At 38.8% G+C, this 13,387-nt stretch overlaps 1 long non-coding RNA gene across 1 annotated transcript; it reads right to left on the bottom strand.

The window, feature by feature from the left end:
* Window positions 1-280: 280 nt before the first annotated feature.
* LOC133441065 (uncharacterized) lies at window positions 281-13,120 on the bottom strand. The gene is made up of 4 exons (XR_009782387.1): window positions 13,028-13,120; window positions 11,614-11,759; window positions 1,257-1,524; window positions 281-1,118 (listed from the first exon to the last, which is right to left on the bottom strand). It is a non-coding gene; the product is annotated as an uncharacterized LOC133441065 (long non-coding RNA).
* Window positions 13,121-13,387: the final 267 nt, after the last annotated feature.

A 13,387-nucleotide genomic window follows, 5' to 3' on the forward strand; every position in this document is an offset into this window, starting at 1 on the left:
AGAAACTAACTCAAAATATAGATTTTTTTCACTCAAAAATGAAAAATGTCCACCGTGTTTGTTAACTCAAAATATAGATTTTTTTCACTCAAAAATGAAAAATGTCCACCGTGTTTGTTGGTATCACGGCCAGAATCTTAAAAGTCACGTGACTTGGACGCAAAACGAATAGGCAGAAAAATTTAACAGTTAAACATTTCAAGGGCTAATATTGTAACCCCTCTACGTTTTTGCACTTTGGACCAATGTAGCCAGGGTACGTTTTTATATGAGACTGGGTTGTTGGGAGGCATGCACGGAAAAAACCTTTTCTCACTCACAATCATAAACGCAGCGCCTGGAGTTTGCTAAGCAGCACTGGGGCTTCAACTGGGACCGTGTGCTTTGGTCAGATGAGACAAAGATAGTGCTTTTTGGCAACAAACGCTCTTAGTGGGTCTGGCCCCATTGAAAACCTATGGGGTGAGCTGAAGAGGAGAGTGCAGAGGAGAGGACCCAGGTCGCTGGATGATTTAGAGAGACTGTGCAAAGAGGAATGGTCCAAGATCCCTCTTTCTGTATTCTCCCATCTTGTGAAACAGTATAGGAGAAGATTAGATGCTGTTTTGTTGGCAAAAGGGGGTTGTACAAAGTATTAACATCAGGGATGCTAATAATGGCACACATGATTTGATGTAAAACAATTACTGCTTAATGTGGGATTTTTTTCCTACTGAATAAATGCACTTGAATTAAAGCTTGGATTTTACTCTTTTTTTTTCATTGTGGTCCTATTTTATTAAGAAAAAAACTGAATGCATTAGAAACTAAAGAACACATCTTATCTAGGGGTGCCAATAATTATGGAGGGCACGGTATACCTGCATGAACAAACAATTCGGAAGTTGCCGATGATCTTCTGTCAGTTATGTGATTCAACGCTTGACAGGTGTAAATTCCAGCATCAGAAAGTTCAGCATTTTCTTTTGAGAACTCAGGAGAATTAGAAGGAATCTCTGTTCCATTTAACATCCAGGTGAACGTGGCAGATGGAGTAGAGTCAGCAGAGCAGATCAGTTTTATAGACTCATTCACATTTATGTCACGTTCACCTGTGATTTGAACATTTTCTGGCCCATCTGAAAGACAGGTATTTTTGATGTGTTAGTAGCTCTTATAGATAACAAAAAAACATTTCAGTATTTCAACATCTGTGGTTCTGAAGTAGGAGTTCAAGTACGCTGAGTCAGTAAATGTAAATAAAGTATTTTACTTACACATCCATCCTGTATTTAGCCTCACTGCTGCTGACAGGGTTACTGATGTTACAGAGATAATCTCCATTGTTGTCTCTGTTTACAGTGTTAAAAGACAACACTTTGTTATTATCAGAAAGTGACATGTTGTCATTCAGGATCAGATCTGAACCATCTTTCATCCATTTTCTGGTAACGATAGATCCAGAAGCATTACAGGTTAAGTTGACAGGGTTTCCCTCAATGGTCAGGTTTGTTGATGGTGTCACATGAGTCCCTGATATTGGCTCTGTAGGGTAAAAAAAATGAAGGCACTTGTAAGAAAAATACGAGAGCAAACCACAATTATGTAACTGAGTGCAAAAATGAATATTAAAGCCTATGAATTGATGTAAAATGGGCAAACTGTGCCTGTTTACACAGCGTTGACTTATTACTATTTTTTATGCTGGTAAGTAAATTATGTTGAGCCCTATAAAAGGGCTGTTTTCCAGTTCTCTCTGGCTCTCTCAGACCAACTTGACGGCTACTTACCTTGTCCAGAGCACACACTGCTGTTACTGCTGTTCTTCTACTTAGTCTGGTGTATATGCCCTGCCTTGGGACAGGTAAGACGGGGGGCCCTATACATAGGCATCACGTAGGTAGAATCTATGTTAAGTCACACTAGGTAAGGGATGGTTGCCACTACTGTATTTTACCCCACTGGTTAGTGTAGTTAGGCAGACAGGCTTTTGTTTTTCTTATTAGACAGTTAGACAGAACTGTGTTTTTCCTTAGCTGCTTAGCTTGTTATTTTGGCAACATCCGCGTCCCCTGGCAGTGGCATACTTTTGTTTTGGTACTTTGCTAAACTTGTAAATATTGTAAATATCCTGCTGGATTGACAGTAAAAAATTAGCACACCATTTAAAAACCCTGTTTTGATTCAGTCATTTGCATCTTTTAATGTTTGGGATCCCTTTATCTTAAATATCATGCTATGTGACCTTGATTTCACCTCCTGTACATGGTCTAACCAAGGGTTTCGTAACAACCTATCACTGCCAGCCGATCTACTTCCTCCCGGTGTCAGTCTCTAGAGTCGTTCACCCAGCTCTGGACCCAAGCATCCATCCCTCACCGCTCCAGTAACCACCTACCTGCAATAAACTACTTTTGGTTCACTGACTGAATTCTGCAATTGAGTCTATTCCTGATCTGAAATTAAAAACTTCAAATAGACCTGTTCAAGATTCATGAGACACACCAACTGAAGCTGTCATATGCTTAACAAATAAAATTGCCTACATTATATTTTTCAATCACAAATTAAAGCTAACCAATACTAAAGGTGGAGGTCTTAAAGATGATTTTTCACAAGAAATATGTGAAATGGACAACCATTCAAACTTTGCGAATTGCAGCAGCAAAGATTTGAACCAACAAGTAACCACACAGCTAACAGTTGAAGTTGAAACTCAGTTATCTGGCCATCCTTTAGACAGTAAACCTCTGTTTAGAAACTCCTGAAACATGGCAGCAAATTTCGAAGGTACTGTAAACTTTTGAGGATGCATATGAAAAAGAAAGTAAAACCCCCTTCAACCCCCCAAAAGATAAAATCACCAGATCTGGAGACATTGATGAGAGAATGCAAGTATGAGCAAAATAGCCTTAGTTTTTATAAGTTTATCAGAACATATCATCTGGTACTCTCCAGAGCTTTAAATTACGAAAAAAAGATGACAGTTACAAAAGCAGTGTGAAAATATAAGTACACATTCAGGGTTTACATAGGAACTAAGGGAATAAGTTAGCCAGGAGCTGCTAATCAAATGCTCCTGATGATTTGCAGGTCTAAGCATCTCTAAAAAAGCAGCTGTTTGGTATCGGAGGAATGGAGAATAATAATGATCTTAGAGTATCGGCTGCCCCTGAGTCTGGGTTGTTCATTTATTTTAGCACTTGAAGGCTACAGTAAGAGACATTATTCGCATGGAGTGAATACTTTTTTTTCAAAAGAAGCATGACATCAGCTGTGACATACTTTTCTTTTTTTTTTACAAAGTTAAACAGACCATGAAGGCAAGGAATAGTTAACATATATATTTGCTTCTCGCTGTAGCAAAAGCACAGTTGTCATCAATGTCACTGCAAAAGCTATTCTGGATAAATGAAGAGTTGGTTTAAATCAGATAAATGCATTTTCTAAGCACTTCCAACTGGGTCTGGTAGAACTATTGAGAATCTGACAGACCGGTTCAGATAAAAACTTGATAGTCATCACTGGTGGCTGAAAGAATCCCATGACAATCAAAAGTGTAATGAAGGGGGGCGCTGCTGAGCAGTTAATGGAGTAAGACGTGAGTTTGGAGGCTCCTGCCGATTTTGATTTAAATTGAAATTCTTCGGCGCTTTTCCGTTCTTATATTTGAGCTTGTTTTACTCCGCTCCATTTATTTTGGCAAGATTGATTTTGGTCTACGGTAAAATGGCTGGGAAGAGCATAAAAACTCGCAACACTGTTCAAACCCATCTGAGGCCCAGCCCGAAAGCTACGACCCCGTCCTCGAGTGAGCCTGCCACCCCCGCTGAGTCTGTCCCGCCGCGAGCTGACCCTGACATGGCTGCTCTTAAGTTCGAATTGCTGGCTTCGCTGAGGGCTGACATCGCTGATATTTTTAAAAAGGAGCTACAGGCGACTCTCGGGGATGCCCTGTCCAATATTCAGCTCGACCTGCAAGCCGTGAAAGCTCAGCTGGCGAAGGATAAAGCTGATACTGATGCTAATGTGGCTGCACTGAAAGGTACCGTTGTGGAAATGGAGCAGGCTCTCACCGAGTGCCCCGACGACGTCGCTCAGATGAGAACCACCATCGAGGGGCTCACTGCCTGCGTAGCCAAGCTGGAGGACAAATGCGAGGACTTGGAGTCCAGGTCCCGGCGCAACAACGTCAGGATAATTGGTATACCGGAGGGTCCCGACACCTGCACCACCGCTGCTGTTGCTGCCATGCTGAAGGACGCGTTCGGGTTGGAGAAGGAGCCGCTTTTGGACCGGTCCCACCGGACCCTGCAGCCTAAACCCAAGTCCGGTGATCGACCGCGAGCCATTGTGTGCAGGTTTCATTATTACAGTAATTGTGTGGACATTTTGCGCCGCGTGAGAGAGCTGCGGGAGATTAAAGTCAGTGGTTTGACCATCTCAGTCTTCCACGACCACACTGCAAAGATAGCCCGGGCTCGGGCTGCTTTCAACGAAGTCAGGCGGAAACTTCGTGGCATGGAAGGTGTTCGGTATGGGCTGTTTCATCCAGCTCGGCTTCGGATCACATATAACGGGGTGGAGAAGGATTTTGTTTCAGCGGAGAAAGTCGGTGATTACGTCAGAACGCTGATTGATGGGTGAGCTGTAATGACTCTTATACAGCCGGCTTTTTCACTCTTCACTGCACTCAGGTTTACCTCTATAAAGTTATGATTGTTACATTGTTATATTATTGGTTCGAGTTATGGACTCATTAATCTCATATCTATCTTTGCACTAATGAGTGGTTTTCCACCCTGCTGCACTAACTAGGTCAGTGTACATTTTGTTTGTTTGAAATATGGGCTTTGTTTAATTGTTTTTATTTATTTACAGAACAGTAGAAATTACTGCATTTGCACTATTTTATTTTGAGTTTTTTGCATAGAGCTGTGACTTGGTTTGTTATTTAAAATATTTTTCTTTGCTGCAGTACTGCCTATATTTATATATTTCTGATCTCTATGAACATTTTTCTATTATTGTTATCTTATTGGGATGTTCCCTACCAGACAAAACAAGTTTTTGATGTGTCAGTTTTTTAAATTGTAATTGCCATTTAGCGCATACTGTTAATCTGATTTGAAATCGGCAGGGGTTTTTCTTTTCTCTTAGTTTTTTTTCTTTTTTTTCCCCATACTTCTGTAGGTTCTGCTTACTCTCCGAGTTGTTTTCCGTTTATTGTGGACAACTTTTGGTCACCTTGGGATACCCTGCTGTCTCCTTTGTTCTGGGGTTTTATGGAGACTTTTGGGGTTTGTGTGTTTAGGGGTGTGTTGGGGGAAGGGTGTCCCACCACGGCTCATTATGGCTACCTCTATTTTTGTTGTTTATTGTATTTAAATGGTTAACGGCAATATAGGTCCCAGCATTGCTGGGTCAGGCACACCTCTCAGATTTATTACCTGGAATATCAGAGGAATGGGTAACCCTGTTAAGAGATTTAAGGTTTTTACACATTTGAAACGCTTAAACTCTGATATAGTATTCTTACAGGAGACTCACCTTCAGGTTAAAGATCATCACAGACTACAGTGCCCGTGGGTGAGTCAGGTCTTCCACTCAAACTTTAACTCAAAAGCGAGAGGAGTTGCCATTTTACTTAGCAAAAAAGTACAGTTTACATCCACTAATATCATTGCGGATAAGAATGGCCGTTACCTTATAGTCGCTGGAACCCTAATGCAAAAAAAGGTTTTGTTGGTAAATGTGTATGCACCAAACTTTGACGATGTTGATTTTGCTAATAGATTATTGAGTAATCTCCCCTTTTTAAATACTCACCTGTTGATTTTCGGTGGGGATTTAAATTGCGTGTTTGACCCAAAATTGGATCGGTCTAATCCACGTACTCTGACTCAATCTGCTATGTCTAAAACATTCTCTGACTTTATGAGGCAGAATGGTCTTGTTGACCCATGGAGATCCCGTAACCTTTTCGTAAAGAAATTCTCTTTTTTTTCTCAGGTGCATCAGTCGTATTCAAGGATTGATTATTTTTTTATAGATAGCACTCTCAATTCGTATGTAGTTTCCTCTGACTATTTATGCATCGTAATATCTGACCATGCTCCTTTATTATTAGATATTCAATTATCTACTTACAAATGTAGCCCACCACTTTGGAGATTTAACTCTCTTCTTTTGTCAGATAAGGAGTTCTGTGACTTCATTTTGAATTCTATTGATGAGTTCCTTTCTTTCAATCGTAATGACTCCACTTCATGCTCACTGCTGTGGGAGACATTTAAATCTTATATCTATCTTTCTTTCTAATAGAAGGCTCAATGCTAGGCTTAAAGTACTTACATCTGCGATTGGTGACCTTGATCAAAAATGTGCACTGAACCCTTCTCCTGAACTGCTTAAACAGCGTTTAGATTTACAGGCGGAGTTTGATCTCATATCAAACAAAGAGGCGGAGCGCTTGTTATTACGCAGTCGTGGCTCTTATTATGAGCACGGTGACAGGGCCAGTCGTTTATTGGCTCATCAACTACGGCGAAAGGCCGCTTCCCGTTTGATACCCAGTATTAAAAACGCTAGTGGTACAATTACTACAGACCCCCTGGAAATTAATGCTACTTTCAAATCATTTTACTCCTCATTGTACAAAGCTGACTTTCCTACAAACAATGCTAGAATGGATGACTTTCTTCAAAATCTTTCTAATCCTGTGATCGACAGAGGCGATTCTAGGGTCTGTTGGGGCCCTAGGCAAAAATTTCTACGGGGCCCCTCAAACCAGCATTCATCACCGTTATGTTATAATAAACTGACACCAACGAAAACTTCATGAAATTTTGTTTTTTATTCCAAATGTTTTTCTTTACCTTCGGCTGAGCTGAATCGGCTCCATTTAAAACTTCCAGAATGAACGTTAAATTCTGTGCACACGACACTGTGTGTAGTTTTTTTTTTTTTTTGACACTGTGTACAGGTGGATGATCCGTGATCATGGGAATGACGACATGGGGGCCCTTGAGGGAGGTTTCTTACTGGCTACTGAGATGTCATTGATAAATGCCCTGTTTGTTTAAGGAGGAGGATGTGGTCATTGCGGTTACCACATTTTGAGATCTGTGGAGTAAAAACAGCCTTCAAAATACTTTTTTAGTCCTCAATACCCCTGACAGGAAACACCTTTGTTTATAGTAAAAATAAAAAAAAAAATAAAAAAAAATTTATTTTTTTTTTGGGGCCTCATGGGCCCCCCAACAACTCGGGGCCCCAAGCAGTTGCCTGCCTTGCCTGTTCACAAGCTGCGCCCCTGGTGATCGATCTTAATATTGCTGAACAACTGGACTCCCCTCTCTCTCTTGAGGAACTATCCAATTCTATTACATCTATGCAGTCCAATAAAGCCCCCGGCCCTGACGGGTTCCCGATTGAATTCTTTAAAACGTTTATTGGAAAATTGGCACCACTACTCTTATCCGTTTTTAACGAATCCTTGGAATCTGGTTCTTTACCACCAACTTTGACACAGGCCACTATAGCTCTCCTTCTTAAAAAGGATAAAGATCCAACCTCCTGTGGTTCCTATAGACCGTTATCTCTGCTTAATGCTGATGTGAAGGTGCTGGCTAAAGTAGTCGCATCTCGCTTAGAGAACATTCTCCCTTCTATTATATCCAAGGAGCAAAATGGGTTTATAATGGGACGCCAACTGTTTTTTAATACCCGTACACTTTTTAATATAATTTACTCTAAGCATTCGGCTGTACTTCCAGAGATTGTAATTTCATTGGACGCTGAAAAAGCTTTTTGGCTTTTGGGTACAGTGGAAGTACCTGTTTGCAGTTTTGAAAAAATTTGGATTCGGTGATAAATGTATTTCTTGGATTCGCCTTCTTTATTCATTTCCAAAAGCTAGTGTGCATACTAACGATATCTATTCTGATTATTTTGTTCTCGGTCGTGGTTGTCGTCAAGGCTGTCCTTTGTCACCTTTGCTCTTTGCCGTCGCCATTGAGCCTTTATCTATTACTGTAAATTAAGGTCCTCTCCTATTTTTAGAGGAATCATTCGAAATGGTATTGAGTACAAATTATCATTATATGCAGATGATTTGTTATTGTATGTAACTGATCCTGCAACTTCTATCCCTGCTGTTTTGGGTGTTCTGGAGGATTTCAGTTCCTTTTCGGGTTACAAATTGAATTTGGAGAAAAGTGAATGTTTTCCCATTAACACTGCAGCATGTCTCCTCCAACATAAAGACCTGCCTTTTCGTTTTAGTATGTCGGGGTTTAAATACTTAGGTATAAATGTGACACGTTCAATGTCTAACCTTACATCAGCTAATTTTACTCCTCTTATCTCAAAGATTACATCGGATATTCAAAGGTGGGGCAACCTCCCCCTTTCATTGATTGGCAGGATCAATGTTGTCAAAATGAATATTCTACCAAAATTTCTTTCCTTATTTCAGTCAATTCCCCTTTTTCTACCAAAACACTTTTTTGACTCTCTTGATAAGATCATTTCTTCTTTTATTTGGGCTGGGAAGTCACCAACGGGTTCGTAAATCTTTATTGCAGAGATGCAAACTTAGTGGTGGACTTGCATTACCCAATTTTCAATTTTACTACTGGGCTGCTCACATCCATAAGCTTTGCTACTGGTTACAATCTCCCGACACCTGCTGGTGTAAATTAGAACTATCGTCTTGTAGGGGATCCTCTATAGCTGCTTTACTTTATTCTTCTTTACCTACTAAACTCTCTTCATACACTGATAACCAAGTGGTTCTAAGTACATTAAAGATCTGGTATCAATTTAGACGACACTTTAAATTCATAGCTATATCTTCTTTGGGTCCTTTAATCAATAACCACTTGTTTCCTTCTTCACTTTTGGACTCAACATTCTCGGTATGGTATGACAAGGGTATCAAACAATTCAAACATTTATATGTAGATGGTGTCTTTGATAGTTTTGCCAATTTGTCATCTAATTATGGCCTCCCTGTTACTCATTTGTTTCGCTATTTTCAGATTCGTAATTTTGCCTCCAAGTCTTTCCCTAATTTTCCCTCTGTACCTCCAGAGCAACCTTGGGAAAGCTTGCTTTCACGTACTCCACATCAAAAAAGAATGATTTCAAATGTATATAACTTCATTCTGGCACTGAACAGTCAGTCAAATGAGAGGATTAAGAATGCATGGGAAAGGGAACTGGGAATTCAACTGTCGGAGGAGGTTTGGGAATGCGCTGTAGGTAGGATACAGTCTACGACTTCTTGTGCTTGTCTTGGACTTATCCAATTTAAAGTTCTACACAGGGTGCATTTTTCCAAGTCAAGACTCTCTGAAATATATCCGGAAGTGGAAGACACGTGTTTAGTGCCATGGCTCTCCCTGTCACCTCAGCCATGTGTTTTTTCTTTGCCCTGAACTGAATCATTTTTGGACTGGCTATTTTTCCATTATGTCTGCTGTTCTTCAAGTAAATCTGCAGCCTTGCCCGTTGATTGCTATTTTTGGAATTCCTGATGCCTCGCTTGCACTGAATTCTTTACAAAAGGACATTATATCTTATACATCCTTACTAGCTAGACGTTGTTTACTGTTGCACTGGAAATCTGTTAAATATCCTTCCATCTCCCGGTGGCTTAAAGACACCATGTTCTTCTTAAAACTGGAGAAAATCAAGTATACATTGAGAGGATGTACGGAGAAGTTTTTTCACAAATGACAACCCTTTATTTCTTATTTTACAAATCTAGAGGTACTGCCCAACTGAGTGTGTCTGTTGTTGTTGTACTTTGGAATGTATGAGTAACCACTATTATCTGTTGTCATCTTTAGCCGTGGGGGGGCGGGAGGGAAGGTAGTTTGTTTGTTGTTCTTTTTTTTTTTTACAATTTAACTGTATTATTTACTATTCTACTTGCTTTTTTGTATTTTAAGTTCTGTATAGGTTTAACAGAAAAATGTAGACTGTGATTCAGTGACTGGAATGGTCTTATGTTCTTTTTCAATAAAAACATTGTAAAAAAAAAAGTGTAATGAAGAGTTTTTAAGATGTCAAGATTAAGAGCAATAAACAATCAATCATTCAATGGATAGCCCCTATGACCACCTTCGATTCCACCAACCCTATAAACATTATAGCAGACAACACAGATGATTTTTGTTCAACCATATTTCTTGTAAATTGATAATGTTAGGATTCTAGAGTTAATATAGTCAAGTACAAAAATCTCCATTTTAAATGAATACACTAACATTTGAATGATAAAACCAAGACAGGTTCCTATTTTAAAATCTGCTGGAGTGTTAAAATAATGATTCAGAACCTGGATTTGATTTGCCTTTCCTAGAAGCTATAAAAAACTGTAACAGCGTTAGTTAAAGTAAATCCTGTACCAGATTGAGGATATAATCATCTTAATAAAATATTCTTGTAGGATGAGTTACTGATCAGAGAAGACAACTGTTATCACAGTTTTATGTGCAGCTTCCATCGTACAGTATGCGGTTAAACTATGTAGGAACACCACATTTAGCAACTTTGAGAGAAAGGAAATTATATTTTAAATTAAAGCTGCAAGCAGCGATGAACGTGCCCTCGCACATGCAATTTTCACCAATAAAGGTCAAGGACTCAAAACTAAGTCCGATGACACCCCCCATGACTCTTTATGTCAAACCATTCAAAAGTTATGGCAGAAAACAGGAACTATCAAATATCGACCAATCAGAAGAAGGGGCTGGGCTAATTTGAACCAATTATTACTCAAAATTACTCAATTACTCAAAACCGAGTCTGACGACACCACCCACGACTTTCTATGTCAAACCATTCAAAAGTTAGGGCAGAAAATAGGATCTATCAAATATCGACCAATCGGCTACTAGTATCACCTCCTGTTTAACGTTGAATTTTGACGCGGCGCCACAGCCACGCCATTTCACAAAACCATTTTGATTTTTGACTTTTCATCGTTAACGTCTTTTGTGTCTCCTGAGGTAGTTTTATGTCGAACGGACGATCCTGCTAGGAGGAGTTCGTTAAAGTAGATAGATAGATAGATAGATAGATAGATAGATAGATAGATAGATAGATAGATGATAAATGATCATAGTGGGAGAAATATGATGGTGCACATCTAACAATAGCCCCTTTCACACAGCCAGTTCGAGGCGGGAACGTTGCGCCTTTAAGCCGCCTCGCTGTTCTGTGTGAAAGTCACGGAGGCGGAATGGGGGGGCCAAGTGGCCCCACCAATAAGCCGGCAGCGGAGGTAGTCACAGAGCCGAAACGGGGTCTGTGTGAATGACACAGCCGGCATGCCGGCATGCCACTAGACGCTGACGCTGTCGTCACGCCTCTGATTGCGGAACGCCGGCATGCTGTGTGAATTTACAGACGGGAGCGGCGTTATGCCGGCGTTGTATGGTTCTGTGTGAACCAACAAAGGCGGCGTATTGGCAGGACTTCTTTACACCAATATTGCGGAATCTCTGTGTGAAAGGGGCTACTGATAAACAATATTATGAATCAGAAATTACAGGTCTGTATACAATGAGAGTATATAAAGTGTTAATAAGTGGGCATCACCAAGTTACACTATACACTAACTTTTCAGTTTGAAAACCATGATGGAACACTCTGGACTCTGGACACACTGGACACTGATGGAGTCAGAGTTGTGGTGAACATCACTGTCCCTCCTACAGATGCATTCAGAGGACCATCTGGTAACACACCAGCTGCTTCACATAAACCTGGAGGAGACATTTTTTAAATGTTTTATTTGAAAGAGAATTTAAATCAGTTTTAGCAATATGACATGCTTGCCTGTTTTTGATTACAACAGATTACATTTGACTTATTTTAATTAATTAGTTTAATTAGTTTTAGTTACCCCTCTTTTTTTCATTATTTTTTAATTACAGAAGAGCTTTATTTTAAATTAAAATAATATTTTTGTCAGGTGACCAGAGGACCTGAGACAGACATTGTGAACATTTAGACATTAACACTTTAACGATCTGAGTTATAAAACAGGGAAGACAGAATCAAGTTTGAATGAACATGGATTAAAAGGAGAAAAAAATATCCCCTTTAACTTTATGGGTACTTCATTCATTTATTTTATTTATTGATTAATTCCAGATATGTCCAAACCATTGTATAACAATGTTAACTCTAGTAGAATTATATCCATCTATATACCAATAGATATATATGAACATACATAATCCATTGTAAATACACACACATAAATAAATCTATAAAAATAAATAAATACCCAATGTGCACACATCTATCTACATATACAAAACTATATACAGGCACATACATAACAATACACACAAATCCTGTTTAACATGTCTGAAAAAGGGGTAGGAAGAAGTAAAACTCCTTCCTCTTTTCCACTATTCCATAATTACCCTCTATATCCATCCGGTTTTCCAAGTCTAACAGTTTATTCTTATATTTTTTATATTTATATTTCATGAATTCTTTAGATAGTTCACATCAGGGAAAGTCTGTCAGCAACACAACTTTTGTCATTTGTGATTCTCAAATAAGATTTTTCTACCGTCTTTTATATGATGTCCTCTTACAACAAGAATGCTTAAATCCTTTTCATTCTATGAGACTGTGATAAATGTTTTCCGAGTTAAAAAAGACACGTGGCATGTTGCAAAATATTCAACGTCAATATATAGCAGCAAACATTTATTTTGTGTTTCTGTTCAAGTAGAAATGTTTATATAATACAACAGTTTCCGAACATGAGAAAAAACAGAAATGTACATTTCATATAATGTATATGAAATGGTGTTTGTTACTGTCCGCATTAACTTAACAGCTACGCCGACTGAATAATGTGAGTGTTTCATAATACGACAGTAAGGATTTTATTCTTTTTACGTGTCCCAGTTGTAGAAATAGTGCTTTTCAATATATTGTGAGGGCTTAAACTTAAAAAAAAAAACAGTGTGAACATATTTTTTATCTGCTTTATAAAGTGATAAAAACTCACCTGAGATGGTTCAGAGGATTATGAGGTATATCATTGCTATTTCCACTTCACAAAAAATGTTGTCTTTCACTTCTTCACTGTTTTCTAATTGTATGACTGAGGAATGCAAAGATAGGATGAGGAAGTGAACTTGCATTGCTGAGGTTTTTTTTATTCCTGTTTTTATTAATCATTAACAAAGATTCATGTTCACCTGTGATCAAGGCACTTTTATTGTGGAAAAATAATTTCACCAAACTACAGATTCAGCTTGAAACAGCAATAATATGATGATATATTATGTACTTACTTCAGTTCAATTAAAAAATATTATATTAATCCCCGAAGGGCAATTTATAAATTGATTTAATTACTCTGTAA

The sequence above is a fragment of the Cololabis saira genome, chromosome 3 (genome assembly GCF_033807715.1).
Source record: "Cololabis saira isolate AMF1-May2022 chromosome 3, fColSai1.1, whole genome shotgun sequence".
Classification (NCBI taxonomy): Eukaryota; Metazoa; Chordata; class Actinopteri; order Beloniformes; family Belonidae; genus Cololabis; species Cololabis saira.